Source organism: Fukomys damarensis, unplaced genomic scaffold (assembly GCF_012274545.1).
Source record: "Fukomys damarensis isolate Sample0158 unplaced genomic scaffold, DMR_v1.0_HiC HiC_scaffold_32, whole genome shotgun sequence".
NCBI lineage: Eukaryota > Metazoa > Chordata > Mammalia > Rodentia > Bathyergidae > Fukomys > Fukomys damarensis.
The window spans coordinates 38,548,789-38,558,653 of NW_022900944.1; the positions used below are offsets into that span (position 1 = coordinate 38,548,789).

Consider the following 9,865-nt stretch of genomic DNA (forward strand, 5'->3'; position numbering starts at 1 on the left):
TTTTTTTTTCTTTCTGTTTTTGAGACAGGGTCTCACTATGTACTTGAGACTGACCTGGAACTCACTATGTAGCCCAGGCTGGTCTCAAACTCACAGCCACCATGCATGGCTAAAGACCTTTTTATTAAAGAGAAAAACCAGGCTGGACATGGTGGCGCACGTCTGTAATCCCAGCACTCAGGAGGCTGAGGCAGGAGGATCGCTGTGAGTTCGAGACCAGCCTGGGCTACATAGTAAATTCCAGGTCAGTCTCAAGTACATAGTGAGACCCTGTCTCAAAAAACCAAAAAATAAATAAATAAATAAAATTAAAAGGTCTTTGAAGTCCCCAGTACCAGCCCCCCTAAAAAAGTCTTTGAATGACTCTAGCCTCTTTCTTGGAGTACCAAACAGTACTGCTTGGCAGGGAATGGTGGGCAGGAATGGTGACCCTCTCTTTACCATATAACAGAATAGTGTTATCAGAAAAAGAGGTCAGGTGGCTTTCCAAAGACTGAAATCTATTTCTAATTTACAACCACAAACCCACACGTATAGCAGAAGAGACAAGAGAGACAAGCAAATGTCAGGGATGATTTTTTTTTAAAATAGCTTTACTGAGCACCCACTGGATACCAGGTATTTACATGTGTTATCATTGCTACAAGTGGGAGAACTGAGACCCAGTGAAGACAGACATGGTCGGCAACGTCAAGTCTTTCATGCTTGGGTTTGTCTAGTTTTTTGAGGCACAGTCTCCTTTGTAGTTCAGGCTGGCCCTGAACTCAATTTGTAGCCCAGGCTGGCCTTGAACTCACAACCATCCTGCCTCAGCCTCAGGAGTACTAGGATTACAGGCATGCACCACCATGCCCAGTTTGAATTTATCCATTAACTGCTCTGGAGGACCTTGGCCTTCAGGGACTATAACTGCCCCCTGGGGGCAGGGATGGGGAACCTGCCACATGCACAGAACAGGGTTATCCTGCACTGGACGGGCACAGATATAAATAAAGCATTTGTCATCCTGTGGGAGTGTGTGCTGTGCCCACACAGAAACGAGTGATTTCAGAGTGCTAACAGTAGACAACAGTGGAATGAGGAAGGAAGTAGGTATGCGCTACAAAACAAACCATTGAAAAAAGCAGCTTTATTTGGAATATCAATCAATGTAGGTGAATCTGTCCATTTTGTCTTCAAGATGTAGTATCTAGGCCAGACATGGTGGTGCATGCTGATAATCCCAGCACTTGGGAGGTTGAGGAAGGAGGATCTCTGGGAGTTCGAGGCCAGCCTGGGCTAAGCAGTGAGTTCAAGTCCAGCTTGAACTACAAAGGGAGACCTTGTCTCAAAAAAACCAAAACAAAAACAGGAACAGAAAAAAGTGTGTCAGAAGAGCTTTAGAGTGTATGAATTATACTAGCAAAATTGTGTTATGTTTTGAAAAGTCTGCCAGGTGTGGTGGCGTACAGCTGTACTCCCAGCACTTGGGAGGCTGAGGCAGGAGGATCACTGTGAGTTTGAGGCCAATCTGGGCTATATAGTGAGCTCAAAGCCAGTCTGAATTACAAATTGAGACCCTGACTCAAAAAAACAAAAAGCTAAAAAATAATTTTAAAGTCTGCTTGTATTACTACTCAACACTGTTCTGATAGAAAATATAGTGAGAGGAAAAGAAAGTGAGAGCGTAAGAATCTACATGAAGACCGAACTTTATATACAGACAATGTCTGTCTAGAAAAATCTAAGAGAATCTGTAAAAATGAGAACAAATAATGTTAAACATGGCTGCTGGCTGCAGGATCAACTATAAATACTGTATTTTTTTGGTGGTGCTGGGGATTAAACCTAGGACCTTACACATGGTAAGCAGTCTACCGTTGAGCTACACAGCCAAATAGAAATAACAGTTATGTTTTTATGCACCAGTTCTAACCAACTAGGTAATGAATAGGGGGGAAATTTCATTCTCAAGTGGAGCAAAATCAGTAAGCACCCAGGAATAAATTTAGCACAGATATGCCAGACTTTCATGGAGAAAATGACAATTATTGAAGAACATAAAGGAAGACCTAAATGACAGAGATACCAATATACCATTACAGATGAAACACCCAATATCATAGAAAAGATACATATTATTCCAGATCATGAGTTGAATTACATTTCAATACAGTGCCTAGTTAAGTTTTTTAAAAAACAAGTGAGGCTAAACTCCATACATAAGAGCAAAAGATGAAGAATAACCAACTAAGTGTTCAGCAAAATAAGTACATGTAGCCACATGCCTGTAATCCCAGCTACTCAGGAGACTGAGGGAGAAGGATCACAGGTTCAAGTCCAGAACACTCTGGGTTCAATCCCTGGTACTGCAAATATGAAGCAAAGCAAAACAAAACAAAATCTGGGAGATTTGTCTCAGTAAATAATATGGCAGTATTATGAATATAGAAGGTATCTTATTAGACAAAAGAATGGAATCAGTAGAAACACACACATTTACAATGGCAGTGATAGGAAAAAGAGGAAATGATGAACTAGGTCATCCATGATTCTATAATTGGTTATATGTATGAAAAAATATATCACTCTATCATACATTAAATATGTTAATGGGAAAAAGCAAAATTTAAAAGACACTTAGAAAAAAATTTGAAGGGCTGGACATGGTGGCACACACCTGTAATCCTAGCATTCAGGAGGCTGAGGCAGGAGGATCTCTGCAAGTTCAAGGCCAGCCTGGGCTACATAGTGTGTTCAAGGACAGCCTGAACTACACAGCAAGACATTGTTTTAAAAAAATTTTTTTTTGATTGGGCTGTGGATGTAGTTCAGTGGCACTGTGCCTGCCTGGCAAGCACAAGGTCCTAAATTCAATCCCTGATAACTGGAAAAAAAAACTTGAATATCTACAACCTTGAAGTAATGAGGAAGTCTTTCATATGAGATACAAAAACACAAGCTATAGCCAGGTACACCGATAATCTCAGCACTTGAGAGGCTGAGACTGGAGGATTGCCAGGAGTCCAAGGTAATCCAAGTAACCAGAATTAAATAGCCAGATCCTGTCTCAAAAAACAAGCTGGAGTCAGGGATTTAGCTCAGTGGTTCCACTGCCTGCCTTGAAAGTACAAGGACCTGAGTATGATCCCCTGTACAAAACAACAACAACAAAAAAAAGCTGGGTATGGTGTCACATATCTATAATCTCAGCACTCAGGAGGCTGAGGCAGGAAGATAGCTTCAAGTTTGAGGGTAGCCTGAACTACACAGTGAGATCCTTTCTCAAAAAAAGAAAAAACAACAAACAAAAACCCACAAGCCATAAAGGCAAAGATTGATAAATTTAAGTAGTATACTGGAATGAAAAACTTTTGTACAAAAAGCCAACATAAGCAATATTAACAGAAGTCACAGGATGGAGTAAAAACATCAGCAATAGATACAACCAAAAGAGAATTAGTATTGAGAAGAGCTGGGTGTGGGGATGGATGCCTTTAATCCCAGAAATTGGGAGGCTGAGGCAGGAGAATGGCCACAAGTTCAAGGATACCTTGGGCTACATAGTGAGTTTAAGGCCAGTTTGCACTAAAGTGAAATCCTTTCTCAAAAAATACCAAAAGAACAGCTGGGGATTTAGCTCAGTGGTTCTGTTGCCTGCCTCATAAGCGGAAGGTCCCAACTTTGATCCCCAGTACCAAAAAGAACAAAAAACTTCAGAAAAATAAAAATAAAGAACTCTTGCAATCAGTAAGACAAGCCAGTAGAAAATGGATAAAATGTTAACAGGTAATTCCACAAAAGAAAACACCTAAAAGGTCAATTTAAAAAGTCTTAACTATGCTCAAGGCCACTGTATATGTTGTATACTGCACCAACTCTGGAGTGTCGCAGGGGATTTAGCTCAGTGGTTCTGGCACCTGCCTCTTAAGCACAAGGACTGGAGTTCGATCCCCAGTACTAAAAAAAAAGCCAACTCTGGAGTGTGGCCTTTCACAAACACTGCAATATGAACAGCACCTCCTGATTTGTGTATGTAGTTGGTAGCTCTGTAAAAATGCAAGGGAAATTAACCAATGGGATGTAACTTCACAATTATCGAATTCCCCTAAATTAAAAATTTAACACAGAGGGTGGCAGTGTCTGGAATTGTCACATACTGCTGTTCTAAGTATATGGTACTATGGCATTGGAAAACAAGTGGGTAATATCTGGTATAGCTGAAGGTGCATATAATCCCGGGCATTGCAAAATTCTGTGGAAAATAGTTGAGTTACCTTATGAGTAAGCAGTAGCCAGGAGAAGGGCCTGAGACAGAGTTGGGTAACCAGCATACCGAGAAGAGTTAAAACTAGGACTTTCCTCAGGCAATATGAGATGCAGCCCTTCCCTACTAAAGGAAGGTATAGGCTTTCCTTAAGAAGCTGAGTTTTGAGGTACTTAAATGAAAAAATGACCATTTTCCCCTCTCTAAAATCCCAGTTTCCTTTAAACCTTACATGTTGAAGAACTGGGTTAGAAGCCTGAGTTGTAGTTGGTGTTTTTTTGTTTTTTGTTTGTTTGTTTTTTAATGGTACCAGGGATTGAACTCAGGGCCTTGCACTTGTGAGGTAGGCAGCGGAAACACTGAGCTAAATCCCCGGCCTGTAGTTGGTCATTTTAGGAAAAGATAACTTTTTTAATTTTAATTTTTATTTTTTGGTGCCAGGGATCACACTCAGGAACTTGTGCTGGCAAGGCAGGTGGCGGAACCACTGAGCTAAATCCCTGGGCTGTAGTTGGTCATTTTAAATCCACGGAGCCACCCGTGATAGGTGGCCACTGAACAACTGAGCAATCCCTGTGCTCCACTTATCCGTCATTAGCTCTGGAAGGAGGGGCCATGCAGCCAATGCGGCCACCCACTCGGGACCCCTCCTGGGCATCCAGGAGCTGTTCTCTTTATTTCACATAAAACTCTCCTAATTGCCTCCTTTGGTTCCCAACTTCATTCCTTGACATTACAGTTCCACTTCTAGGTACATATTCCAGAAAAATCCCCACACATGTACAAGAAACATGTGCAAGAATGACCACTATAACCTTGTTTGTATAGCAGAAAAATGGAAACCAACTAAATGTCTACCAACAGGAGAAAGGAGAGAAAATAAAAAATAAGTGATATGACCCGGTGTGGTGGCACATGCCTGTAATCCCAGCACTTGGGAGGCTGAGGCAGGAGGATCGCTGTGAGTTCAAGACCAGCTTGGGCTACATAGTGAGTTCCAGGTCAGTTTCAACTACATAGTGAGACCCTGTCACACAAAAAAAAGATATGTTTATAAAATGGAATACTACTCAGCAGTTAAAATGAACTAGCTACACCTATAAATCTCACAACATAAACCTCCAAAACAGTGGCACTGAATGAAAAAAGACACAGATATATTCATCAATGATATCATTTTTGTAAAGTTTAAAAGCATGCAAAACAATCATATTTTGCTTGCAGATACTGTAGATCCCAGCCTAGGCAGAAGAGAAAAACTTCCCAGGCAATGCAGTTACACATCCTGCAAGGTACAAATAACAGCAAGCTAAGGGCGGTGTGTGCACTGGGGTTTGCTAGTCCCACAGGTGGCCTGAGGATCTCTTTGAAGAATCTGGGAGGAGGCAGCAGAAATATTCTCTCTGTGAGGACTTCATCAGACTGAATGGTACAAAGTTTAAAGCTTTAAAAAGTGCAACTGATCCCTCTCTTCATTTCTTGGGGAGGAGAAACCAATCCTGATGAGAGCTAGGTAGGAGGATCTATAAATACCTGTGTGATGAACAGCTCTCTTCTGGAGATGGGCTGCTACTTCCAGATGTGGGCCAGAGCCATGCACCTCCCCAGCGTGTGTCAGGCAGGTTTCTCCTGAGGACAGCCTCAGCTACTGCAGAGCTCTGGGGGTCAGCACCAGGTCAGGAGCCATTCTGGGCCAGGGGGTGACCCAGGCTGGATTGGGAGTCTCTCTGTGCCCCTGGGATCAGCCGCCCACCTCGTACCTATGCTGCTCTGCTCCTTGTCTCACCATCCCCACGGCGCCACCTCATTGCAAAGGTGTGGACATGGACTCTCCGAGAACGCAGCACCCACCCCAGATCACACAACCAGTGCATCCTGGAGTCACAATTGAAATCTAAGGCCACATCTGTCCTGTTCTGCTAGATTGGATGGTAGTAATTAAAACGTGTTTGTATGTAAGCCGCAGAAATGGACGCAAACATTGATTTTCTAAAAGGCCCCTCTTAGATGAGGAACGTATTTTCCAGTTCATGCCCGTTTTCGTCAAGGGCTCTTGAAGAGTCTGTGACCCTTGCACCATCGTTGATTTCAGAACAGAATTCCTCCAAAATATATGCAAGAGAAAAACTAACACTAGCTGGCCCTTGTCTTAGTCTTTTTTCTGGGCTGCTAGAGCAAAATATCATAAACCGGGCAGCTCCTGGAGAACAAATTTACCTCAGTTCTGGAGGCTGGGACGCCCTCCCGGTCGTCTCCCCACCGTGTCCTCACATGGCAAGAGGCAGGGCACCAGTGTGAGGCCTCTCTACTGCGGGCACTGAGCCCGATCACGAGGGCCCTGCTGTCAGCACCACGTCCCCTCGCAAACACTAATCACCTCCTGGTATTGTCTCGCTGAAGTCAGGGTTTCCACATATGGCCGGGGGAACATTCAGATTACAGCAGCTGTCAGCTTTCATGAATGTGGCCCAGCCTGGCCGCGCCATCTGCCTGCCTTAGCACAGGTGAGGTGATGCTCTGCCGTTCCCTCCGCGCTGCCAGCTGGCTTCTCCACCCAGTTACTGACATGCTCGGGGACAGGGGGACATTCACAGTGGCACTGGACAAGCTGAGGAAGAGGAGTATGACATAAAAATACCAACCAGGGCTGGGGATTTAGCTCAGTGGTTCCGCCGCCTGCCTCGCAAACACAAGGACCTGAGTTCCATCCCTGGTACCATCCCTGTGGTGGCGCAGGCTGAGGCAGGAGGATCACCGAAAGTTCGAGGCCAGACTAAACTACATACTGAGATCCTGTCTCAAAAAAGAAAAAAAAAAAATGCCAGCTGAAAAAGCATTCACAGGTCAAAATAGTCCACAAGAGGCAAAGATTTAAAATGGAAAGTAGAAGGGACAGAGGCACATATTTTTGGAGGGGATAGGGTACTGAAACTTACATTAAGAAGAGCTCTTTTCATTCTATGAACAAAATCTAAATGAAAGCAAAGAGCGTGAACTAGGCAGAGAGTGCATCTGTTGTAGAGGAAGCTTGGGTTGCCCCGTGAGATTTCCTGAGGCTGCAGAGAAAGGGCTGTTGTTGAGCTTCAGGCAGATGCTGGGAACGGCTCTGGGACCCACCCGCTCCGCAGTCAGGTTGGTTTCACCACCGAGGGAGGGGCCCACTGTCCCTCTCCCAGACTGCTGGATTTCAATGCGCTCTTCACTCTTGGCTGCCTGAGCAAATGGCGCTCACTGTTTCCATTGTGAGCTCTTCCCCTGCAGGAATGGAGCCCAAGCTCAGGGAGCACGCCTGAGCACCATACTTGGCTTCTAGGTTCCCACTTGGAATGATTTTCTGTCACTGAAAGGCAGTGCTGGACAGGCTTAGTTCTAAACGCTCATGCCCGACTCTGATGGCTCATCTAGATAACAAGCAAAATGTCCAGAATCAAAGTCAGAGCCCAGGTTACGAGCTTCAGGCCAGAGTTCTTCCCAGACTTTCATTGTCCCCAAGACGATGGAAGCCATATGGACGGCACAGCATGAATGGGCAGTCTGTCGGAGATTTCTCTTCGAATTGTCCCTGATTAAGGATTTTCAGCTGGGCCTGGTGGTACATGCCTATAATCCCATTATTTGGGAGGCTGAGGCAGAAGGATTGCATTAGTTCAAGGCCAGCACCAGCCTGAACTACATAGCAAGACCCTGTCTCAAAAAAAATTTTTTTCGGGCCAAGGATTTGGCTTAGTGGTTCCGCTGCCTGCCTCACAAGTGCAAGGGCCCAAGTTCAATCTCAGTACCAAAAAAAAAAAATTTTTTTTTTCATTTGCATTCCTACCTTAGTTTAAAAAGCTGAACACGGGCCAGGGATTTAGCTCAGCGGTTCGGTGGCCTGCCTGGCAAGCGCAAGGACCCGAGTTCAATCCCTGGTACCAAAAAAAAAAAAAGCTGAACATCCTAAACCGGGTGTGGTGGCCCGTAATCCCAGTACTAGGGAGGCTGAGGCAGGAGGATCACTTTGAGTTCAAGATAAGCCTGGGCTACACAGTGAGTTCCAGGTCAGTCTCAACTACATAGTGAGACCCTGTCTCAAAAAAAAAAAAAAAAAAAAAAAAAGCTGAACATCCTAATTGTGGGGACTTCATTTCGTAGAACAGAAGAGAGGTCAGGAGTCCAAGATTAAGTGCTTGCACCTTGTACACACACACAAACAGGAAGTTGGTGGCAGAGCTGGAACTAGCACATAATTTCAATATCTAGACTCTGGTTTATTCTACTATGCCGAATACATTTTAAATTGAGATATAATCACATACTAAAGAGTCTAGATCATAAGTGTAGACTGGAAAAACCTTCCATGTGACCAGCCCTGCAATCAAAACAGAATGTTCCCATCCCCTAGAGTTCTGTTGTGCCTCTTTTCCACTTAACCCCCATCCTCCTTTCTTCCCCGCTCAGGGCAACAACACTGCTCTGATTTCCAACCTGTTCAACTGTTTTTCGGCCTTGGTTTCTTTTTTCTGTTGCAGTGTTGAGACTGAAGTAGCCTCAAGTGCTCTACCATTGAGCTACACTTCAGCCTCTGGGGCCCCAGTTTTAAGTAAAGGTTGAATTCAAGTGACTGCCTGCACCCCTGAAGTATCTCCTTGCAGAATTTTTTTCTCACTCTGGACCACATGTACTTTGGTGTTTTTTGAGACAGAGTCTAGCTATGTAGTTCAGGATGGCCTTGAACTCACTAGGTAGCCCAGGCTGACCTTGAATTCAAGGTGATCCTCCTGCCTCAGCCTCTTAAGTGCTGGGATTGTAAGCGTGTGACCATAACCAGCATAAGATTTACTTTGGATCCATCTGGACAGCCTTACAGGAAGTCAGTCATAGCCCAGGAGAAACAGTTAAGTTTAAAAAGTTTCTTAAGTATGAAAGGCAAAGGGCAACTATTATTTCTCAATATGAGGTATAAAAAACCCTCAACTTTCTAGAAAATAAAGATGCTTTCTCCAAAACACTTCCTTGGCTCTTTTCGCATCTACCCATCCCCTTGGGATAATGGCTTAGTTTCTGCAGAAAGAGCTGCCAAGCCCTTGAAAGGGAGTGTGCGCGCGTGTGCGCACACACACACACATTTGCTTTCTGCTTGGAAGCTGCTTCTTAGCTCAGTGCCCTTGGGGCTGCAGTGTCATCCTAACAGCTTTGGCTCTCACCATTGTAGGAGGATGGCAGCACCTGAAAAGGTAGCACTGTCCTGAGCCATTTAAACTACCAGGAAGGGAACTGGGTTTTAGAAAATGGACTCTGGCTAAGGCTTGCTTGGAACATTGTCTTAAAGCCAAAAATGTCAAGGGCCAGGTGGAGGCCGCTTCCCAGCAGCTACAGACAGATGGAATCAGACAGGGCCTGGGTTTCTTCCAACAGAGGCCCTGGTGCCCAAGGCAGGCCATTTCCTCCACAGTGGTTTTGCTTCCCCAGACAGTGAGCTCATGTTTGGCACTGGCACTGGTAAGCTCCCTAAAATGAGGCATTAAACCTCATTCTTTGAGGCAGAAAGTAGTACAAAAATATAGATATACAATTTTTTGGGGGGGTACCAGGGATTATTTTCTTTTTTATTTGTTTGGTTTTTTTTTTTTTTTTTTTTTT

General features: G+C 44.3%; 1 protein-coding gene across 1 annotated transcript in view; it reads right to left on the reverse strand.

Moving 5' to 3' along the window:
* Positions 1-5,248: 5,248 nt before the first annotated feature.
* The window catches only part of Adat1 (adenosine deaminase tRNA specific 1), a 34,493-nt gene continuing 29,876 nt past the window's right edge, over positions 5,249-9,865 (reverse strand). The window contains exon 12 of the mRNA XM_010609488.1: positions 5,249-5,273. The gene's annotated coding sequence lies outside the window, so the exon portion shown is untranslated. The remainder of the gene's footprint in view (positions 5,274-9,865) is intronic.